This window comes from Martes martes, assembly GCF_963455335.1.
Source record: "Martes martes genome assembly, chromosome: 5".
NCBI classification, from domain to species: domain Eukaryota; kingdom Metazoa; phylum Chordata; class Mammalia; order Carnivora; family Mustelidae; genus Martes; species Martes martes.
Window position 1 is genome coordinate 102778906 of NC_137892.1, and position 22551 is coordinate 102801456.

Consider the following 22551-nt stretch of genomic DNA (forward strand, 5'->3'; position numbering starts at 1 on the left):
AAATTAGAGTAGAGCACCTTTGAATAAAAAGTGCTTTGAAAGTTGGCAGGAAGTCTGTTTAGAAGTGCATGCCACTAGGGGAGGCTGGTTGGTGGAGCCGGTTGGGGACAGAGACATTTAGGGATGGGCTCATATATCTTTTGAATGTGAGCACCGTGGCCGTGTCGCTTTCTGGAATGACACCGACGGAGTCACATCCTGCTGTCCCGATCTGAACTGTTCATGTGGCAAAGAGTAGGAAATCCAAATGAAACAGGCTCAAAATATTTATTGATTTATTATATCTAATATATGTCAGTCCATTTTCCTTAAAATACAAATCACTGGGATGGCTCCCAGAACCCTCGGGAGTCACCATGGAAGTGCACAACTGTTTTCCAATAGCTTTGAAGACATGATGAAAATTGTATGTTTCCTTGCAACCTGGCAACCCGTCCCCGTGCTGCTCTGAGCTTGCTGACAGGGTAACAACCACACTCCGGCCACAAACTGAACATCTGTTGTATACCTGAGCCTCAGTTTCCCCATTGCTGAAGTGGGGACCACTGTTGCTGCCTTCCAGGATTACGTGAGATTCTCTGTGTAAAAAAGCCTGATAAACAGTAGATATTCAGCACAAGTTAGTCAAATAAATGACAAAATGTCACGAGGAGATAATCTCATCGTTTCTGAAAACGTTTGGATAATTGCAATGAATCTATTGCTCCCACATTCATCATCGGAGCAGAGGTTTCTGCAGAGGTAAGAACTGGACAAATTTACTCTCCTCGTAGCTTTGCCCACCTGCATCTAGGTGGACAACGCCCAGGACCCTCAAAATTCTTTTTGTCTCTCTACAGGTGTTGCCTCTGTTCCCACTGGCCCATCAAGAGACTCCTCTCTGCCCTCAACTTATCCCTGATAATGGTGATTTCAGATAAGCCTTGACATAAGCATCCTTTCCTTTTGGTGGCCCTCCTGACTCTGGCCTGGGCTGGGATCTCACAGCTGCCCTGACATGATACAACCTAGCAAGGACGGTGCTTGCCCAGGTCTTTGTCACCAGCCAGCCATGCCCTAGAAGCTCTGGGTGTGTGTGTGGGGTGGGGGGCGGCGGGCTTGTGTGATAGGCTGGAAGGGTGCTTCTCAAGCTTCAGTGTTTAGAAAACACACTTGAGGAGCGTTTGTGCACGTGTAGACACTGGCGCAGCAGTGCTAGCATGAGCCCCAGGCGTCAGCGTTTCCAACTAGCTAACTCCTCTCTGTCATCACTGGTGGAGGCTGAACGGCCTCGGGAGAGGGACTGGGTCTGCCTGGTGCCCACCACCTGGTCCCTATCCTTAGCTCAGTGTGTGTGTGACACAGACAGCCCACATGTGTCTGCGGATGACTGGGGAGAAACAGTGCAACCTTCCACCTTCACCAGTTGCTCAAGGCCACCTGCGCTGAAAGTGCCTCGGATGGGTTGGGGGTGGTTGTTAAAAATTCAGAAGCCTAGGATCCAGCCCTATGAAGTGAAAATTGTTGGAGGGCTGGGTTTATTTTTTTTTTTCCTCCTAAACAATCTCTCTGGCTGCTTTTTATGCACCCAAAAGCATTGTGGATCACAGTTGTTGGCTGGGAGGGACATTTGAGGTGCCTTGATGGGCAGTCGCTTGAGGCTAGGACCTGAGTTGAATTTTTCCCCTAAATCTTTTCGAGTCCTGGGCAAAAGGCAGGGATAAGCACCCTGCAAACACCCTCACTGAACATTCGAGAGGAAGATCTGCCCCCAGCAAGTCATTAGGGTCGGTCTGTTGTGGCTGATTCATAAAATGTATACGCTTAAAATGTCACAAATTCACTCTCACAGAATTTGCCTCAGTTGAGGAAGCAGGAAAAGCAAGTTGTGTTTATTGCACACCTAGGAGCAGGACACAAAGCACTGTGCATGTGTTGTGCTGTTCAGTCTGTCTCACAATCCAAGGGGGTGAGGATTGCCTCTCCATTTTACAGATGTCAAAACTGAGGTTCAGACCTGCTCGAAGCCTTGCAATGGATAGATGGTGAGCCGGGACCTGAACCCATGGCGATCTATCTCCCAAGTCTCTGCCCCTGTTTTCCCTTTGTCTGGGCCACACCACCTTTCCTCTGGAGACCCCTGTGCTGTAGAACTTGTTCACTTCAGAGATGGGGAAAGTGACGTTAGGTTCCCCCTCCAGGAGACGTTGGAGCCAGGACTTGAGCGTAAGATCCTCGGATGCCCAGCCGTACGTGTTTATCAGCCTGCACGGAGGTAGTGGTGTTGGCGTCAACCTGGGCTGGATTCCCAGGTCACCTGAGTGTGCGGCAGGAGTTCTCTTCCAGAGCCTGCCGTTCCGGGCTGACTGGCAGCACAGGTCCTTGGGGGAAGATGCAGCCCCATGTCTCTGGATTCCTACCTGCAGGGAAGATGCAGCCCCATGTCTCTGGATTCCTACCTGCAGGGAAGCTGCAAATTCAGGGCAGGATGCCATGCAGTAGGCACGGGGGCTTTGGTTGCGGAAACTGCAGGTAGCTTCAAGAACCAGATAAGTGTTTGAAGCCAGGGAATTCAGCCCTAGAGACGCAGAACACCACACCTAGAGCCTCAGCTGGTAGCAGAAGCCCAGATAACTAGTGCTGATCAGTGGGGCGCTTCTTTCATCACCTCTGTCCAAATCATAGTTGCTCCGATTCAAGCCATCCTTTTTGCAGCTGGGGAAAAATACTGAGCTACTGAGTCTCAAGGGTAACACAGCAAGCAAACAATACACATGAGGGAAATAATTCATCTAGTGGCCAAAGAAGTGCACAGTTAAACAAGAGGTCCTGTTTCTGATTTCCTAAATAAGTAAAATAATTGGGAAAATCATAACTCCCAGTGCTGGTCAGGATGTGGTCAAACTGGCACACTTGTGTCCTGAGACCAATGGTGTGAATGGACACAGCACATTCTGAAAAGTAGTAGCAGGATGTATAAAAAGCTTAAAAATGTTGCTTTTTAGATGCAATAATTTCACTCTCCAAAGAAATTAACTTGATGAAGGTGAAGAAAGGTGCACCAAGAGGTTCATTGCAAGAGTATCTAAAATGGACAAAAGAGGAAGAGAAGAAAGAAGGCCATGCATGCACCCCAAGTGAGTATGCATGCAGATAAGCCAGGGGTCTGCTAGAAGAACCTGGTGGCAAGGGTTGCTTGTGGTGGATGGGGGTGGCTGGCCCCTGGCTGTCAGGGTGACAACAGTTACAGTGATGGGAAGAGGTGGGCTGGGGAATGTTGGAGCCTGTGGGATAACAGAAGTGGATAACATTTATCCAACATTTACCATTTGTTGCCCTGTTTTAGACAATAGGGCACTCCCATTGGGGACTTCCATTGTCCTCATGAAGAAGGAGAAGCACAGAGAGGTTAAGTAACCCTTGTCCCTTTGGTTAGCAAGGCCACACCTTTAGAACACAGACCATTTCCTGCTAGGGATGCTGCCCCTTGGGGTCTAATCGCTGCCTCTTGCAAGCCCGTGATGAGCTAGCTCTGCTGGGGGCTTTGCCTGCCTTCCTGGGTTCCTTTGGACTCCACGAGAGCCCCATGGGGGAGGCTATTGCCGCCTAGATACTGGATACGCCCCTGGATAGCGGATTGCAAGGGACATTAGATATTTTACGGCTGAGAAGACAGGCTCTGGGAGGACTAAGTAATGTAATAATGAATTCTTTATTTATTAATAATGGTATTAATTAGTTTTCATACCAGCAAAATATTCATTAGAATATAATTAATAATGTGGTCTCCATGCCAGACATCGTCTCTCTAACCCCCCTCATTTTTATCAGGTGGGATTACTGTTTCTCTCATTCTGTTGATGAGTGAATTGATGTTATTAGAGTTAAAACAGTTTTACCAAGACCACATAGCTAGTGAAAAAATTGAACTGGAATTCCAAGCTGGGTGAGTCTGCCCAAAGGCAATAATCTGATCGCCTTCCTGCTTCTGTGGGATAGTGGGTAAGATATTGGGTCCCTAGCTGGTTGCAAAGATGCCCAGCTCTTTCCCAACAGGAGGTGTCGAGGAGGGGGTGTGGGGAGTATCTCTCAGCCATGCCCAGGTGTGAGCCCTTGGGGATGACCGAGCCCTAGAGGTTGGTGGCCCGGGATGCCAGCTGACTAGGCATGGCTGGGGGCTCAGCCAGGCAAGCTGGGCCAGGCTGGCCCCATTGTTCTGCTTTGCTCCCCTCCTGGGACCTGTGCAGGTGGCTGGAATTCATGGTGAAGAGCATAGTGCCTGGGGTTGCCGTGCTGGATTTGGAACAGATGCAACGTAACTCTTGGAGTTTGTAGCTCCCTTGCCATTTCCCACGCTCGCCTGGCAGGTTGGAGCTTGTGTGTGCACGTGAGCCAAGGGGCTGCAGGGATCCTTGCACTTGCTGGTGGTCACCAAAGCTGGGCAAATGCTGGGAAGAGGTGGCCAGCCATGCTTGCAACTGACAGTCCCACTGGCCAGCCGGGGTTCCCATCCCTCCTGTGGCCCTTATGAGGCTGGGGCAGCTGATTGATGCCGGTCTGGGGACTCTGATCTTGTGTCCTGCAGAGGAGGTGAGAACATGAGATTGGGAGTAGATCTCTGTTTGAATTTCAGCTGTGCCTCGGTTATGACCTTGGACAGTCAATTTCTCTGAACTTTGTTTTCCTTGTCTGTAGGATATTTTCCATAGATGATTGTGATTTCCACTTTGCAGGCGTTAAATTAGACCATGCATGCAAGGTTGGCCAATCCTGAGCACACTGTACTTTTTAGCTGTGATTAGCTCTTATCAGGGGTAATTGACCAGTTTGCCTGGGTCCTTCTCTGTGGCTCTTGATGTACTCAGTGACGTAAATCCCTCCAGAAGGAAGAAAGAAGGAACAAATACTAATCAGCCACCTCCACCTTGCGGCTTTAATTTCAGTGTTTGGGTTATTTTGTTCATTGTTATAGAAGTTCAGCTTCTGGGGGACTAGAGGGGCCTTTTGGTAAAAGAAAGCCCCCAATATGGCAATGTTTCCTCTGGGTGGAGAACACTCAGGAGGGAGAGCTCTCAGCACAAAGGACGTGACCGTTAACATCTCTGACTTGACCCCACTGACCCCCTCCAGTGCTGGAGTGTCCACACAGAGCAGACCTTGACCCAAAGTCCACTGAGCCTGCAGAGGTGGTCCAGGCACATTGCCCCAAGTCCATTGACAGACATCAGGGAAATAAACTAGAGAATCTGTTCTTATTCTAGAGGTCCTCCTGATGCGCTCAGTACCTGGTGGGGGGAGTGAGGAATGGTCTCTCCCTTCTGATGATAGGTTGGCTCAGCATGGAGAACTGCTCTGTCTTCAGTCCTGCAGAGTCTCCATGTGACCAAAGCTTTGCACTCATTTATCCATCTGATAAACGCACATAGTGATTGGAGACTGGGTTTCCATTGAAGCTGTGGTCCCCTCTTCCCTCTCACCATCCCATGATAGTGCAGGGGGTAGAGGGAGGTGAGAGGCCCCACCACAAGCGCTCCGGGGTCCCCCCTAGTGTGGAGCCGAGAGAAGTACATGGCTACAAGGCTATGAACTTCTCTCCTGTTCCAAGGTCTCATTATTTTAGCACCTTCATTATTGGTCTAGAACTTCTGGGAGCCCAGGAGGGGGAAAATATCAATAAAGCAATTTCTTATATTTCCAGGGTTACAGTAACAGGCCCTTCACGGGGGCCTCAGTTTCTCCATTTGTAAACTGGTTGACCTCGATGAGCTCTCAGTTGCTTTTAATCTCTGATAGAATTCTGTGATTTTCCTGCTTCCCTAGCACTCTTGACAGCCTCCATGGACAGGCAGAAATGAACCAGGAATGGATCCACTCCAGTGGCCTGCTGCACTTGACAGCTCTTGGCGTGGTCCCATCCTGGGCATCATGGACCCACCAACAAGATTGCAAGAGACAAACACATTTGTGGCCCATACAAGAGGTAAGGAGAGGCTTGATGAAGTGGATTAAGTTTCATTTCTAGTCCTGGAGGCTTAGGGGAGCCAATGTAAAATTTTGCTAAGGGCTTTTTGAAAAAAGAAAAAGGAAATAAACTAACTTATTTTCAGGTCCCCTTCCATGCCAGAGCTTAGTAGCCATGGTGTCTTTCTATCCCCTTCCTTTTCTAGCCAAGCTCTTGGGGGCTCAGCTCAGAGAAGTTAAATGAGATGCCCAAAGTCCCATGGGCAGTTCATGGAAGAAGCAGGCCTTAGGCTTCTCTTTATTTTCTGTGCCTCAGTTTCCCTATCTGTAAGGATAAACCCTATCAAATTGCAAGGATACAACCCAAAGGAAAATGCCTCCCACAAATTAAGTGTTAATAAACAGGAGCCTCCCTGAAGGCTAGTGGTGCCTGATGCCTAAAATTCCCCCCCAGGAAATACCAAAGCTCCTCGTCTATCACCGGACTCCCCCTAAATCACGTGACCATACAGGCCAAGATTGCCTGTTTTCAAAGGAATTTTGTGCCACAGTCCAAGCAAACTTACAAGGATCATTCTAGCTGCAGCTCCTGTGATTCCAACTTTGACATTTAGGTCAGACTTTACCTGCAGGGAATTTTGTCTTTGTCTGACCTCTTTTTGTCTAATGCCAACTCACATAGAGACAGAGGGCAAAGCTAAGCTCACCCACATGTGTGTGGGCACTGGTGGGTCCTCTGGGGAGTGTGAGGTTTCTTCCTTTATGGGAAGAGCCTCTGCTCATGACCCAGTATCACTGTTGGGAACACAGATGCCCATCTGGGTGCATTCATAAACTCCCAAAAGGTTCACAGTCACTCGTGAGGATGGTGGGCTTGTGGTTGTTTTTTTAATCTGCATATTTGAATTTCTCTTCAATGAACACATACCGCTTAAAAAAGTAAAACAGAATATAATGGCTGTTCTTTGCCAGCCCCTCTCGTTTTGTGGGCTGGACATTATACAGTCGGCTTTTTCTAGATGTTAGCGCTATATGAAGCTTCACAGTCATCCCACAAGGAAGAGTTTATTATTTCCACGTACTGAAGGAGGAAACTGAGACTTAGAAACGCTAGGGAATGAAGGTCCTTTGTTACCTGTCCCCAAAGTGGGCCCCCAGATCTTTTCAAATTCAGGGTCCTTCTATGATCTGCCACCAGGGGCCCGCTGATGACCTCTGGCCCTCTCCCATTCTTGTGAAGCTGTCTGTGTGGTGGAGAGCCCACCTCACTCTCACAGGCCCCTGGGAAGAAGTTTTGGGGGTCTTGGGGGCTCAGGGATTGTGTGCTGCTTTGCCAAAGGCCTGCTGGGCCTGGACATCATGACCTGACTGACACTGTTCTAGCAAAGGGAGGTGAGGCACAAACAAGCCTGTGAACTCAGATGCCTGGATATGCACGGATGTTGCCTGAGATTGGGGGTGGGTGGGTGTAGGCAGTGGGGAGCGGGGTGGGAGGAGCGGGCTGGGGCAACCCAGAGCTGGCCGGCCCTTGCCCCCATGAAACTCTAGATGCGGAGACTGAAGTCAGCTGGGGGTGGGAGCTGGCACCTTAGTTTGGGTTTCTAGGGCTGGTATCAAATGATATTTCAAAGCAGAAAGGGAGCAGAGATTGCATTTGATTTGGCCCAGTGGGGAAAGGAGGCTTTTGGGGTTATTTTGTATATTACCTAAATTGGACCCCACTGAGTACAGTGGTAAGCTGGGAACACTGGCCCACATTTCTCCGGGTCGATGTGAGAGTTACAGGAACGTGAAGGCATCAAGGGTCTGAGTTAGTGTCTGGGTAAATTAGAGGGGCTCAGTAAATGCGAGTAGAATCTGCTTCACGCTCACTGCCTAGCAGGGGTGCAGAGGCTCATAAATATTCAGATGCTTCCAGTGTGAAACACGCCATACAGAGGTGGATGCAGGGGCTGGGGAGCTTGGAGATGGGAGTCTGGGGTATGAGAATTTTTTTTTTTTTTTTTTTTTTTCTGGGAGGGGAGCATAGAGGCTTCTTAGAAATACAAAAATAAAGCTAGACCATATATAGGACTAGTCATCATCTGTGGAGCCTCTCCTAGTTCTAGACAATGTCCTGACCCTTATACATATCAGCTTGTTTCCCTTGTCACAAGCCCAGGGGTTGATACTCTTTTCAGAGGCCAAGGTCACAGTAGAAGCCAAAGGGCAGAGGAAGCCTACAGGGCAATCTTGAGTCATCCTCAGCTGCCTTCTCCTGTCTATTAATAATCCCTCCTTAGGTGCTGCAATCTGTGTCCAGGCTCTAGGCCGGAGGCACTCGGCCTTGGTACAGCTGGCGTTTTGGGGTGGGCTAATTCTTTGTTGTGGGGGCTGCTCTGGACATTGTAGGCAGGATGCTCAACAGGATCCTTGCCTCTCCCCACTAGAAACTGGTAGCATCCCCCCTCTTTCGGCCCCCAGATGTGACAGCCAAAAATGTCTCCAGACATTGACGATGTCATCTGGGGGCAAAATCTCCATGAAGACTGCTGCTCTAAGTTACGATCTATGAATGAATGATGTCAAATGGATGTCCAACCCCAATGGAGTTCTGGGTTCATATAACCAGCTGCTCACATTGTAGCTTTGCTCGGGGGCTTCCCAGCTCTCTTTCAGGCAACGTGCTCAAGGTGGAACTCTTGGTCTCCCTGAGGTCTGGGCTCCCTGCCTCAACTTTGACCAAGTCAAAGACATTTTCTTTTGCTCATTGGCTGGAATGAGAGACGTCAAATGTATCTTCCTTTTTCCTCACCTCACATCCCATAGATCAACAAGGTCCTTTCAATTTCCAGAGTATTTTCTGACTCCATGCACTTTTTTCCATGGCAGCCCTCTTCCTCGCCCAGCCTCTTCTGTCCTCCAACCCCTCCAGCACTGCTTTGACCGTTCCCACTGCTTGCCTCCTGCCAATCTCTTCTTCAAATAATAGCAAACATGGTCTTTTTCAAGTAGAAATCTGAATATGTCACTTCCCTGCCTAAAATCCAAACTCTTAACCGTGGCCTTGGAGGCCTTCGTTGTTCTGGGCCCAGCTACCCTTTCCAAATTAGGATTTTGCGATTTTCCCAGATAGTTCGTGTGTAAGTAAAAGTAAGTTCATTTATTTTCCCCATGGTCTTGCCACAGGGTCCCACCTTCAAAAGTGCTCAGTCTAGTGGGGACATAGAAAGGTAATATATAGAACTGTGAAATCAATGATAGTAGGGCATAAAGAGTCAGAGAGTCCTGAGAACCCTGGGTGCAACCAATTGGGCCTAAGAGATCATGGAGGACTTCATGGAGGAGGTGACGTTTCAAAAAGGTTGAAGAGAGAAATTCCGAAAGGCTGGGACAGCACACATAAAGGAAGGTACGACTATGTTGCAGGAAACGTGGTTCAGTGCTGCTGAAACATAAATTGTGAGAAAGGAAGTAGTGACAGGAGGAAAGACGGGTGCAGGGGCAGCTGAGGACTTAATATTAAAGGGCTGAGGTGCCCTTTCCTTGCATAGAATGTTCAACTCCAAGAAGTAGTCACGGTCATGCTGAAAGATGGGTAAACCATAGCTTAAGAAAGCCATGCCACTACCCAAAGTCAGAAACTAGGAAGTGGCAGAGAGGGGAATCACACTCAGGCTGCTCGAATCCAGGTCTACACACGTCCTTCCCTGTCACTGATAGGGAAGTTATATTGGCAGATGGATCAAGTAGGGAAATGGCTTTAGGGAAGCTGGATGAGGGCTATGTAGTGAAAGCCGATACCATTCATATATATAAGAAGGAGAATGATCAAAATACCTGATTTCAACTTATAATACAAACATAAATCTAGATCTTTTATAATAATGTAAGGATTGGAGTGCCTGGGTGGCTCAGTTGGTTAAGTGTCTGACTCTTGATTTTGGCTCAGATCACGGTCCCAGGGTCATGAGATGGAGCCCCTGGTTGAGCTCCACGCTCAGCAGGGAGTCTGCGAGACATTCTCTCTCCCTCTCCCCCCTCTTAACTCACTCTCTCTAAAATAAAAATAAATCTTTAAAAAAAAAAAGTGTAAGGAGTGACAATTAATTCAGACATTTCAGAAGCATGGTAGACCAATCCAAACAAGTTTGTGGCTTACCTTTAGCCCATGGCCACTGTTTTTGACTTTCGCAGACATTTCCCAGGATTATCTTCAAGATGGGTCTCTTACAAATTAATGGATAGATAGATAGAAAGATAAATAGATAGCTAGAAGGATAGATAGATAGGTAGTTAGATAGAGGACAGATGGAAATCATAGAGATAGTTATCACCCATTTTAAGGATGAGAAGCTGAGGCCCAGAGGTGAGACTGTTCATGCAGCTCGGACGGACGGAGCAGGGACTTTCCCCCACCTGTGTCCTTTTTACTGCATCTCCTTGCCTCTCCAAGAGGCAATCCACCTTTCCCCATAAAAATATGGTGGACAGAATCCACCTTTCCCTATAAAAATATGAAAATGCCAGGATCTTCTTCTAGGTTCGCTTGTACGGAAAGCTGGTTTTGTCCATCAAGGAGACCCACCCCAGATCTTGAATGACAAGCTAGAGACACAAAAAGTCAGGATTGTGCCAAAGCTGCTGTGGGGATGGGTGGTAGAAAGGGCGCCAGCTTCATCTAAGTTCTAATTCTATTGTCATTACCCCTGGGGCACCCGAGTGGCTTAGTGGGTTGAGGCCTCTGCCTTCAGCTCAGGTCGTGATCCCAGGGTCCTGGGATCGAGCCCCGCATCAGGCTCTCTGCTCAGCAGGGAGCCTGCTTCCTCCTCTCTCTCTGCCTTCCTCTCTGCCTGCTTGTGATCTCTGTCTGTCAAATAAAAATAAATAAAATTTAAAAAAAAAAGCCTATTTTCATTACCCCTGATATTGGCAGTGAAAGCCACAGGACCATCCCCAGCAATGGCAGCTCTGAATCGATGTCTCTGCTGGGTCGATAACGTACAGTGATTCGGGGAAATGGTGTTCAGGCAGAAATCTGTGTTCAGGTCTCGAGCCTTCTTCGAGGTGCAAGAAGTATCCAATATCCCTTTCTGTGTGTGGGGGAAGGGGCTTCAATGAATCAGAGCCAGTGACCGTCCCAGGTGTCTGATCTCAGAACCACAGAAAACATACAAGAGATTCCTGGGAGCTCTGCATGGTGATTTTTTCCTTCTTTCAATACTTCACTTGCCCATTTTCCATTTAGAAATTACTGACAACAGTTTTCTGATTGCCGGGGATAATGTATTCTGCCTATTTACAACTCCATCTGTGGGGAGAAAGAAAAAATCCTCCTGAATTCCTTGAGTGTTGGCCTTTGCATAATTTTGCTTTGCCCTCTTGTTCTTATGATTGCCGTTCCTCTAAATAGTCACCCAGGACGGATCGTCTTTCTTTTCAGATCACAGGAGCTGAGTCTCCTCTTTGAAGTCGCCTCATTTTCAGAGAATGTGGATGGTTGCATAGCTTCAGTCTGCTCTTTCCTTAGATATTTGTGTCTTTGTTTTCCAGAAAAATCCTTTGGGACCACTGTACCAGTCAAGACAGGCTAGATGATGTTATGGTAACTAGTGATCCTAAAATTCTGATGTCTTATGAGAACATAGGTTTATTACTCTCTATCCTGAGTCAGGCAGGTTCTCTCAGTCTTCATGCTGAGGTCCAGCTGATGGAAAACCTTTGGCTGGAACTGTGCCAGATGTACAGCAGGAAGAAAAAAGTTCTTGCAAATCGTGTGCTGATTCTTAAAGCTTTTCCCAGGAAAGGACTCCTAGCTTCCTTCCTACTGTCATAGGCCAGATAAATCACATGGTTTACTTCCAAGTTTGTAGTGGAGGTATACTGTCCTCTCCCAGGGAAGGACACACACACGGAAAGTCCATTCTTCCAGCCACTAGGTAGTGAGTTCCTTTATTCTACCTCAAGCGGAAACACTCAACTCTTCCTTAAGGGGGACAACTCAAGAGTTCCCCCAAAGTCCCACCCAGTCACTGCTTCAAATTCAAAGTTCAGAGTCTGTGTAGGTAGTTTCTGCCTGGTCTCCACTGGATGCGGAACTCCTGGATGCAGGGAGCAATAGTCATAGCTGAGTTTCTTTTGAATGGGACCATGGGACAAGAATTCATGATTTATCTGGGAAGTGACGAAAAAGGCTAGAGGATTGAGAGGTGAGACAAGGACCAGAAGACAGCCAACAAGAGCATGGAAAAATGGAGCTCAAGTGCATTGGAGACATTATGGGAGCTGGTGAAGGGACAAGCTTTAGGACTACCCACTTCAGGGACAAGGAACCTTGGCACTTATTCACTGACCCCACCAGTGATTGGTTGAGAGCTGCTTGTAGGGGAGCTTAATTCCTCAGTACATCTGGACTGCCAGCTGGGCAGAGAAAGCCCTCAGGCCAATAAATTCAGGCAATATAGCTGGGATTTGTGCTAAAGAGTTAGGCGTGAGGATATAGGAATGGGGCACTGAAAGCATCCCATATCAGCAAATCAAAAATACAAGTTATCTGTTTATTTCTACCCTAAATGCACTGTTAAAACAGGGACAGGATAATTCCAATAAATACTGTCATTTGGAAGGGAAAGAATGGGAGGTACACAGCAGTCCCCAGTCCGTAGCAATTCTGTAATCCTGTACGACAGGCGTGATCAGATTCTTAGCTGGGGATGGGAAAATCCTCGCCTCTTCCTTGACCTTCAAGGATTCCTTTTATATTCTCTTTCTTAGGTGCAGCTGAAGAGGGCTTTGGAGAATCTGTTCTCAGTGGGGCTGAACAGCTCTCTCCCCTGCTTCCTCCTGTAGAAGACTGAGGACCCACAGGTCATTTGAAGTCTGGCACTGTCACAATCTTTTTTTGGAGTGGGGGAGGTCTACAATGATGGTTCTTTAGACTTCAAACTCTCTCAGAAACTTAGCTGGTATCTTGCGGTCCACATCATGTGCTGGTAGCATCCACGTTAATTTTTAAGACGTGACTTTCTTTCAACTTTTAATTGTGGGTGTCTTGAGTTTGTCAGTTATCTGAGTGAGAGCCAACCACTGAGAGCCAACCACTTTGGATCTTTCCCCTGAGTCCTTTGGTGTAACTGAGAACGTTTATTAGATGCCCTGTTGGTTTTCTATTGGTGCTGAACAAATGACCAGACTCTTACTGGCTTGAAACAACACATGTCATCTCATAGGTCTTGAGATCCGAAGTCCATGTGTGCTGGGCCTGGGTTCTCTGCTTAGGGTCACACAAGGCGGACCTCAAAGCTTTCATAGGACCGTGTGCCTTTCTGGAGCTTGGGGTCCTCTTCCAGGCTGGGAAGGGGAAACCACACTGGTGTGGGATAGGTGCTCTTACCATGGGAAGCCTAGCCGATCATGGGAGGATGCTATACAGGTTCCTGGGGGTGGATGGGAAACCTCTGTCCATTTTGATGTTTGAACTGAGCCTCAAAAATTGAGGAAGAAGTTTGCCAGATGGAAGACGTTAGAGACAGGGAGGTGAGACTGGGAATTCCAGGCAGAGCACAGAAGTATGAAGACCTGAAAAGCAGTTTAGCCTCATGGCTAAGAGTGTAGATGTTAGAGTAGACTGGTTTGGGTTTGAACACCAGACCTGATGCTAACTAGCTGGGCAGCTTTGGACAAATCACTTCATTCCCCTGAGTCTTGTTCTCCTCCCATGGAAGATGGTGGTTTCTCCACCTCAAAGGAGAATTATGTAAATTAAAGTTGATAATGCCTACTATTTGTTCCACCAAAGCTCAAAATAAATGACCCAAGTCACGTTTAATAAAGGCATGTAAATAGAATGGAGGAAGGTGTTACTAGAAAAAGGGAGGAGATTTGTGTGTGGGGAGGATGACTGTTAAGTCACAATGCTCCAGGCTTGGAGGAAGCAGGTGACAGAAGATGAAACTAAACGTGTTAAGTTGTAAAGTCTCAAGTGTCTTTTGAGATAAGAGTTTTGGGTTTGATATAAGGACAAAAAAACAAAACAAAACAAAACAAAACCAAAAATGATGGAAGTAGCCAGCAAGAGACACAGCGCGATCAAATCTGGTTCTGGAAAGCTCATTCTGTAGCATTGCAGAGGATACACGGGAATCGGGGACCAGCGAGGAGCTGGCATCATGCGCAAGTGAGACATGGAGTGGCTTGATGTGGGGCCATGGCCAGGGGTATGCTGACACACATTCAGGGTAATATGTTGTGAAATCAAAGATCAATGAGAAGAAAACCCACCTGGGTCCTGTCAAGGGGCCTCACCAAGCTCAGCTTCCAAAAGCCACCATGGTGCCTTGAGGCTGCACTCAGCCTGTGGCCACAGGGATCACTTCCACAACATGGCAGCTTATTTCTGCAACGTCATGTAGGGAGAGTGTCTCCCACTCCAGTCTGCTAAAATGACGTCTTCTATAATCATGTGAGTGACGTCCCATCATTGCCATGTCCTGTTGATTAGGAGCAAGTCACAGGTCCTCCTGTACTTGAGGGGAGGGGACTCTACACAGGGGTGACTCAATAGGGTGGTTACTCAAGGTGTATCCTTCACACTCTGTCACAGCGATGGCACATAGTAGGTGCACAATAAATATTTGTTGAAGAAGGAGATGACAAAGAGTGAATCCGATAAAAGGAGGTCTAGGGAAACCCAACTGGATTTAGGTTTTCATACCTTTGCAGCATTTATTCACATGGGCGTAGGAGTTTGTTTAAAGGAGAGATAATAGAATGGACTCTTATATTCTTGGATCCTGATTCTCATCCTGTGTTTCTCCCTGGATATAGGATAATCATGCACAAAAGTGGGCAGGTAGGCCTTGGGCTGGGGATTGAGGCGTAGTTGGTCTTGCACGGTGAATGCCATTGCCCCACCCAGGTAAGTGTCAAGGGAATGGGGCAAGTCTCCTAACACCACCCACTTCTGTGTGCAGTCAGCGCCGTTGCTATAATGAAGACAATGATTAGAGTGGATTTCCACAATTACCACATCAGCTCTGCCTATTGAGATATGAAAGCCCAGATGCCCAGGGCAACCCAATTCCTTCTGTGGCTGATTTTCCCTCTTCTCTACCCAAATTAATTTTTCTTTTCGCAAGCCCTTCCTGGGAAAGTCAGTTATAATCTGAGGTGCCATCTGTCTTTCTGGCTTCAAGCCAAACAACTTCATTAAAAATTGGGAGAGGCTTTCCTGCTCTGTTTTCAGCTTGCACCGTAGCAGAGAGAGCGGAGTGGGCGGGGAGGAGTGTATTGGAAGGAGGGCCAGAGACAAGGATTTGAGTACACACGATTTTGGGGCAGTGACCCCAGGAAGCACCAGTAGGGGAGTGGGGAAGTGAGGCAGGGGAGGGGAAGAAGCTCTTACAGGGAGCTGGTTACCATGGGTAACAATGAAGAATTGTAAACATGCCTCAGAGTTTTCTCAGTCAAAGGACAGGAAAGCAGGGGAAATTATCACCAGTTCCTGTCCACGAACACTCGAGGGAAGCCTCCAAGGGTATGTTTTCCGTGGCTCTGCAGCCCACATGTAGGGCAAGCAGAAGGTTGCATTGTAGGTGCAGGTGCTGATAGTAAGAACGGTGTCCAACGGTGTGCACACGTAAAGTAAGTGCTTGTATGGTGGGGCTATGACAGGTCAGGAGCACGGCTGTTAAACCAGGGCTCAGGTGGTCCACACTGACAGTCATGCTGAATTTTTAGGCAGGAAGGAGACACAGATCTGTAAAAATGGATTTTATTTGTTGCTGGATTCCGTTTGCCAATATTTCATTAAGATTTTTTTGTGTCTGTGCTCATCAGAGATCGATCTGTGGTTGTCTTTGTCTTGCTTTGGTATTAAGGTAACACTAGCCTCATTAAGGTGAATTATGGAACTTTCCCATCTTGTCTATTTTCAGAAGGAGTTTGTGTAGTGTCTTCTACTTTAAGTGATTGCTAGAATTCAAAAAGAAGCTCTCTGGGCCTGGGCTTTTCCATGTGGGAAGATTTTTAATTGCTAATTGAATTTATTTGCTTAATATATATCTCTTCAGATTTTTGATTCCTTCTTGAGTGACTCTGGGTAATTTGTGTCTACCTAGGAACTTGTTCATTTCATCTAAGCCTCATTGGTTGGCATAAAATTGTTAACAAATGCCCCATTACAATCTTTTTCTTTTTTTGTAGGTTTGAAGTGATTTTCCTTTCTTCATGCCTGACTGGTAATTGGGTCTTTTTGATTTTTTTTTTTTTTTCCTTAGTTGTTCTGGCTCAATGTGCATCAATTTTGTTGATCTTTACAAAGAACTGATGCATGGTTTCACTGATTTCCTCCTTTTTCCCTAGGTTATTGACCATTTTCCTAGTTTATTGCTCTTATAGTTACTAATTCCTCTTTTTGTTTGTTCTTCCTTTTCCAGCTTCTTGAAGTAGGAACTTAGATATTGATTTTTGATGTATTTTTCTTTCTCTGTGTTTTTAGCTATACATGTCCATCGAAAGACTCCTTCAGCTGCATCCAACATAATTTGATTCATTCTATTTTTCTTTTCTTTTTTCAGTGGTTGTACCTTGTTTGGGCAATTTTAATTTTTCTGTCGGGCTTCTTCATTTGTTGAGCCACTGTCATCACACTTTCCTTTAAAATTTTTTTAAGATATTTTATTCATTTATTTGACAGAGAGAGACACCGTGAGAGAGGAAACACAGCAGGGGGAGTGGGAGTGGGAGAAGCAGGCTTCCCGTTGAGCAAGGAGCCTGATGTGGGACTTGATCCCAGGACCCTGGGATCATGACCTGAGCCACCCAGGTGTCCCCTGCCTTTAAATTTTTTTATACAGAGTTTCATTAAATTCTTTGCACTTTTTTTTCTTTATGATAGCCTTTCTGAAGTTTTGGTCTGGTAAATACACCTAATGTAAATTTCTACTTACCATTTATTCCCCCCGAATATGGGTCATTTTCTGCAGTTCTTCACATATCTCTGTATTTGGTGGAAACTAAATGCTTTAGATAAACTATTGGATGACTCTAGATTCTGTTTTATTTCCTGGAGAGTCGTTAAGTTTTAAAAAGTGATTTCCTGGGACCTAAGCCATGCAACCCATCTCTCCTGCAACGGGCAGCCACCATTGCTCTCTATTCTCGTTTTCAGGTATCAGTCTTGCTTTCCAGGGGCACACCTGGGTCCACAGAGCTGAGTAGTCGGTGATCTGGGTTCAGGTGTGTTCAAAACTCCTAAGCCGCAGAGCTCCCTGTCTACGCCGACTGACATGCGTGTGGGTTGGGAATGCGCTCAGAGTTACAGGCAGTTCTCAAGTTTCTCCTGGGTTTCACGTTCCGCTGTGCTTTTTTGGTGTCTCCTGAATGTATGTATAGTTTTTTCAGTCAGCCAGCGGTGTGTAGAGGGCTTATCTCAACCCTTCTACAGCCTTCCCCTGACCAAGACTGTTTCTGTTTTAGTCATTGCTACCTCCCCACTACCTAGCTGAATGCCTGGTATGTCAGAGGTGTTCAGAAAATATTAGCTTAACGAGCAGATCACAGCTTCAAAATTGGGTCCGGAAAGAAACTTGATTTTTCATTTGTGTGTCCCCAACTCAAAGCACAGAACGTGACCCAGAGGGGTCACGCACTCCTACATTAGTGATAGGAAATCTAACCCCCGATCCTGAGTAAGCAACGGTTCGGAAGGGTTCTATGGGTGAGCTGTGCCAAATATTCAACGAACAGACAGTCTCTGTGTGGTACAATAACTTCTGGAGTGCAGTGATATAGGGAGAGTAAATCAATGCATTTTATGAGCCTGGAATGACCTTGATGTCAAACGGGAAAAAGCAGTTTGAGAAAAGAAAACTGCAGGCTGACTGACCTCCCTTTATAAACACAGACGGAAATAGTCCCACACAAAATATTAGTGCGTGAATCCTGATTCTTAAAAATCCCATTTAAAAATCAGACATTTTGGAAACAGGTCCGGGATTGGCTCCTTGAGTTCTGCCACGTGTAGCTTGCGTGGCCTCAGTTAAAATATGGATGAATAAATCTATCTCATTTATCCATGCTTTCATTCATTCTGTGTCTGTTGGAGAAATTCTGTGCTGTCCGTTGGCTGCGGTACTGGGGACCGAAGTCAGCATGCCGCCCGCCTTGTGGCCTGTTAAGCCTGAGTCAGTGGAAAGGTCTTAACATGGCACTGTGCCTGGCACAGAGTAGATGCTTAGGAAGCATGGAATCCTTGTGCACCTTTAGTCTTCTAGCCAAGCTCAGTAGTATCGCTAGTTCATTTTCTTGCCATTCTCCTCTCGGAACGTCCCCTCCCCAGGGAGCCCATCCCTGCTCATCCCATCTACTCTCATGCTATCTAAATAGCAGACAGTCCCTTTGGATTATCATCCCGTTTGATTTTCTTCCTAGCACTTTCCAGTTTTGAAATTTACCTTCAAAATGTCTTCCCCCTTTAACTGTCCATGTCCCTGTCAGAAAACGCAAGCTTCACGAGAGCAAGGTTCTGTTTGCTTTATTCTCTGCTGTGTCCCCAGTGCCTGGAAGGGTGCCTGCCCCACAGAAGTGCTCCCCCAAGAAGGAGTCAAAGGACTGAGTGCCTGTGTCTTCTTCCCCCGTAGCTCGGAGCGAGGCCCTTGGCCAGAGACTGGCCAAGAAACGGGCCTCAGAAAGTGTGTGGAATGAAATTCTTGTGTGGCGGCCTCTGGGTCTCCCTCCTGAATGGTTGCCCCATAAACTGCTTCTCTACTAAGATCTGCAGCCTGGAGAGGTGTTGGGTGTGATGTTAGCATGCGTGTTGGCTCTGTTGTTGGGCCAACGCTCCATCCTTAAAGGCAGGTCTATACATAGCTAGGGGGACACAAGCCCTGCCTTGCTGGCATGATGCTTCTGGGGAAAACCTGTTGTCCTCTGCCACCTCTCGGGCCTTTCAGGGACATCAGTAAATACAGAAGAGCATGCGTCCCCATCATGACAGGTTCCAAACTTGGTCTGTCCTCTGGAATTCCATTGGCCACTCATGCCACTCCAGGGAGGGAGGAGACGTACCCATTTGCTGAGCAGAGGGCCCGGTGACTTATTCCTGGGACACAGCAAACTGGTGGTGAGGTGGACCTCGGACTCCGAATCCTACACTTTCCCACTTGAATTTCCATCTCTTGGTATGAGAGGGAACCGGTAACTCGCTTAAGCGCATGTCCAAGTTGGAAGGTAAGAGCGTGAAAAGGAAAGGAAAAATATAATGTTCATTTCAAAGGATTTATTAAAGAGTAAGAAGGAGAATGTATGTTGAAAGGGTGAAAACTGCCTCCAATTTACTCTTTTAGGTGGAAAAATACAATATGCTCTATATATTGTGTCAAGAACAGACATTCGGTAATGCTGTCTGTTGAGAAAGGAATTAAAAAACTTTCAGAAGGTAATCATGGAATGTGTTCACTTGCCTTTTTAAGATAGACAGTAGAAACTTTGAAGGGGATGAAAACTATCCCAACAGATCCGACAATGTTGGAAAAAAAAAAAAAAAGCTGAGATTGAAAAAAATTTCAGCACATTTTTGAATAGAACACAGTCAACAGGCAATTATGTGTTCTAGCATGTTGCTTCCCAAACTCATTCAGCGGGTGCAATAACCTTGCAGAGTAGGGATCCTTCTCTCCATTTCTCCCTGAGTCGCGCTCAGAGAGATGAAGTGATTTGTTTGAGGACACACAGCTAATACGTAGCAGGGCCTGAGTTTGAGATGCTCTTTCACTAGACTGGGTCAGAAGCATAGTGGGCCACACGGGATAGACCCAGCCCTTAACTCTGGGTTCACAGCCTGGATTTGGCGGTTGCATCATGTGGGACGTGGACCAGAGGGGATACAGAAACGACTCAGAGGATGTGCGAACTAGGCAAAGGAGAGGGGTCAGAGCGAGAGCTTTGGCAGCAGCCCGGGTTCTCCTGAATTATGTGCTCTGCTCTAGCAACCTGCCATTGGAAAGGGTTCAGTTCTACCAAAGCACCATTTGTAATCTGAGGAGTGTCTGCAGCACACACATGCCCATGAACGGATACACAGGATGCCAAGCATGCGCACACGTGCACACATACACACGCATGATGGACATTTGTCATCAAACTGCTCAATACATTTTTCCCCCCATAGGTGCTTTCCATTCTCGTTAGTTAATTTTTTTTAAGGGGAAGCAGCCTAACTCAGGGCAGTGATATTTAAATTTTCAACAATCTTTTAAAGAAAATGGGAACTCACGTCGAAAAAATGTCTCACAGAAAGCACACAGGTTGTACTTCGGTAGCTCAAATTTATGTTACAATTTCAAATGATGACAATTGCTTATGCTGGAGTCAGTCAATAGGACAGCAAGGCAGTTTCAGGGAATTCACAACTTGAAATTGAGGCTTATGAATGGCTATCCTATAGTAGCCTGAGTGCCCGTCTAGTGCTGTATTTGGTTCTACCGTTTAGTTGTTCAGTGTTGAGCAAGTTTCAATTCATACGGAGAGGAAGCTACAAATGGCAGCCTTTTTTTTTTTTTTTTAAAGCTGTGATTTTTTTCTTCTTTCCTAGAGATGTGACCCATATGAGTTCATCAGTAATGTTCTACCCAACATTGTACTAAAATAAAGCACTAAAATAAAGCAAAGCCAGACAAATGGCCAGAAAGCTCTACAGCACCCCCAATCTTGCCGACCAGAGTAACACCACCTTGGCAGAGGAGGTTTTGAAAGAAGGGATTGAATTCTTTTTTTTTTTTTTTTTTTTTAATTTTTTTATTTTAATAAACATATAATGTATTTTTATCCCCAGGGGTACAGGTCTGTGAATCGTCTGGTTTACACATTTCACAGCACTCATCATAGCACATACCCTCCCCAATGTCCATTTCCCCACCACCCTCTCCCATCCCCCTTCCCCCCCGCAACCTTCAGTCTGTTTCTTGAGATTGAGTCTTTTATGGTTTGTCTCCCTCCCAATCCCATCTTTTCATTTTTTCTTTTCCTACCTCCCCCCAAACAATTCTTTTTTTTTTTTTTTTTTTAAGATTTAGGGGGAAGGGGCCAGGGGAGAGGGAGAGAGACAATGTCGAACAGACTCCCTACTGAGCGTGTGGCACCATGCAGTGTTCCATCTCATGACCCTGAGATCATGACCTCAGCCGAAATCAAAAGTTGGATGCTTAGCCCACTGAGCCACCCAGGCACCCCTCATGGGGTTTTTTTTTTTTTTTTAAGATTCTTTTTTATTTATTTGATAGAGAGAGATACAGCAAGAGAGGGAACACAAGCATGGGGAGTGAAGAAGGAGAAGCAGGCTTCCCAACAAGCCAGGAGCCCAATGTGGGACTTGATCCCAGGACCCTCGGATCATGACCTGAGCTGAAGGCAGATGCTTAATGACTGAGCCACCCAGGAGCCCCTTATGTTTGTTTGTTTGTTTTTAAACCAAACATACTCCCACCACAACAGAAAACCCAACAAACTCAGTTATGCAGAAAGAATCTTAAGCCAAGCTGCACAAACATACCTAACACGCAATAAGTCAGGGAGACCTTTTAGTCCATTTTCAGTGGCCCACACACACACACTGGGCCCAGAAAATAGGGGAACCAGTGCAGAAAACTGGTAGACAATACTTGGATCTTTAGGGGAGTAATCAAAGAAATTCCAAAGTTAGAGCCGCTAGGAGAACTTGACTATTCATCTACAAAACCATTTTTTTTCTTTTTGTTTAAAGTAATGCTTAATTAAAAAAATTTAAAAAAAATAAAGTAATGCTTAAGAGAGTCTTCTGGGCACAGGAGGCTACCTCAGGATGGGCAGGAGACACAGGAAGAGGAGTGCAGATACAGGCTGGGGTCCATTTTCCTGCGGGCCTGTCAGTGGAGGGCGTTTCTTTCGGCCAATTCCCACAGCTAAGCCAAGAGACCAGTGGGGCCAACACTAGCCGGGACAATAGGGGTTTCAGAATGTCATGGTGGTGGGGGGCAGTGGGACAACTGGTCTGAGTCACCCCACAGCATCACTCTCACTCTGTCCTCACCCAGTTGGGCCACTTGGGCCAAAGGACTGCACCTCTGACCCAAGGGGAAGGGTAGGGGTGCGGAGGTAATGTAAGCCATGCCTGCTTTGGTCTTTGGAACAAGGTGGGCTCATGACGATGAGTTCTTCCACATTTTTGACACACCGACATGTATGCTCCTAGAGGGGGCCCCCCAGGGGGGATGCGCAACATCAGCTTGCCCCTGAAGTCTGACTCAGAAGCAGCTGAGAAGGGCTTCTACTCTGGAGGGAGTACTGAATACAGGTGCTTCAAGGACAGGTCATTTTCTTCTATTCTCATCAGTAGTTAAATTAACACAGAGTGACAAACAGAGTCAGTCTTTCCATCATCAGTAATGGAAACCTCCTAGTGGGCTGTCCACCAGGGTACCATTGCCTGCAGGGGGGAGTTGGGGCCACAGATTTTTCTATGAAGCTGCCATGGGAGACAATTTGTATAACAAAGCCACCACCGAGCCACTGCTGATGTCTCGTCCCTGGCCTCCTCCTGTTCTATAGTCCGGAAGCATGTCTTTAAAAGCCTGGAACTCGGTAAATGGGAGCGGT